The following is a 1,895-nucleotide window of genomic DNA, read 5'->3' as shown; positions in this document are numbered from 1 at the left end:
AGGAGCCGGTTTGTATCGAGTTCTGGTAGTCACTCATTCTCATTTTCGACACAAGCAACTGTGCCACCAAAAGGAAAGTCAAAATGAGTGATTCAAGGAAGATCACATATTCTCTTGCTTTAGTTTGCTTCTTTCATGGAAAAACGTGTCCTTTTCAGGCACACCTTCTCACACACAGACACAAAGCGAGAGAATAACTGATTCAAAGGATTTGCATTTGGCGCTGACTCCCTGAAGCTACAGTAATTTTCTATGGTTTGCCTTTAACTCTCAGCCCAGTTTTCTCTGTGAAAAGCACTGCTATTGTGTGACCAAGAGATGCGATGAATGACTGTGCTTTCTCTGCCCTGGACAGTGTACTTTGTTACTACATGCCAATATAAACTGCAATTATTCCTCAACTAGAACCAGTTCTTGAGCCCAATGACAAGGCTGCAACCAGAGAACGGCCACTTCGCTTGGCTGGCTCTGTGGCAACAAGGTGCCTGCAGAAGGACACACCTCGCTCTGCTCAAAGATGACAGCACCATGCAGAGAAAGGAGTGGGCCCTTTGCAGTAAATCAAGTGTAACAGGACAGCACCAGAGTGTGTGTAAGAGCACCAAGAGCGTTACAGTCCCAACAATGTTTCCAGATGCATCTCCAGACTTTGCTCACATTTGTTCTACAGTGGGACAGAGATCAACTTTGCCTTGAGCTGGCTTTGTGAGTCCCCTCCATTGTCAGCAAAAAGGGTGCAAGATCCCCCTCTGCTGGCCAACAGTGGTTAACGCAGCCCAGGAAGGCTTCACTAAATTCAAAATGGATCTCAAGTGCTTGGAGGTTTGTTTGTACACACCACTTTGAAATGGCAGCCAATGCTGCCCTCTAGTGTGAGGAAGTGCTCACCCCTACATGAATGTTGAAGGAAGATAAAGGGTGCCACCTGCTCCATCTCTTTGTGGTGGTAGCAGATCTGGGTTAAATGGCATTTGCAAGTAGTAGTTCATATTTTGAAGTACAAGATACCAGAACCACATTGTTTAAGTGCAGGGGAAAGTGAAGCGCAGAGAACAGTTTTGTAAGATAATTAATTACAGTTGTCCTTATACAACACATTTTCTGCGCCTGCATCTTAAAGCAATGAAATCTGACGCTCTGGCACCCTGCCTCAGTCAAAACAAAAGCACTAACTTGCAAATACTATTTGAGCCAAATTTGAGTTTGAGCACCTTAGTACAGCATCATATACCATGAAGCGTAGCGGAATGAAAATCAATCACAGCCAGAAGCCGAGCACCAGTCGAGAGCTGAAGGGATGCGGATAAGAAGGAGGAGCACATTATCTAAAGACAGGACAAGCTGTGGTGTTTCATCTCAGTGTGGTTTCAATGCAGTCATTTTTAACCTGGGCATGGATTTGTCATATGGGCATAGATATTTGTTGATATCATCATGGCTGGTTTTGAATCTAACCATAAAGAGCTTAATTTCAACCATTTACAAGAAGTTGGATTCAGCATGAGTGAAGATGCTGAATTGGCTAAATGCCACCTTTTACTAACTGCTCAGGATGGCAAAACAAGAATGGCCCAAGGTAAGAATTTGTGGACTTATTGTTATTTTATAACATCAAACAGTTACCACTGCCACGTCTGCTTTTTTTTTTTATGCAGCCATGTTTCTGTTTCCCCTAATACTGATTTGCTGTCTGATTGGACAGATAATGGCTCCTCCTCTAAGTAGAGTTTTAAGATTGACAAGGAGAAAGAACACAAAATTAAATTACAAAAGGGGAGGACAGGTTTTCCAAACATGGAAAAGCAATGGTCTGAGTGACTCAGACTGATTGATTTAAAAAAATATATAAACAAAAACAATCACCTCATTAATAATAACATTAAAGAAAACAGCAA

This window comes from Leuresthes tenuis, unplaced genomic scaffold (genome assembly GCF_036924035.1).
Source record: "Leuresthes tenuis unplaced genomic scaffold, fLeuTen1.0.hap1 SCAF_6, whole genome shotgun sequence".
Classification (NCBI taxonomy): Eukaryota; Metazoa; Chordata; class Actinopteri; order Atheriniformes; family Atherinopsidae; genus Leuresthes; species Leuresthes tenuis.
The sequence above is the reverse complement of the archived record's forward strand: the minus strand, read 5'-3'. Positions refer to the sequence as shown.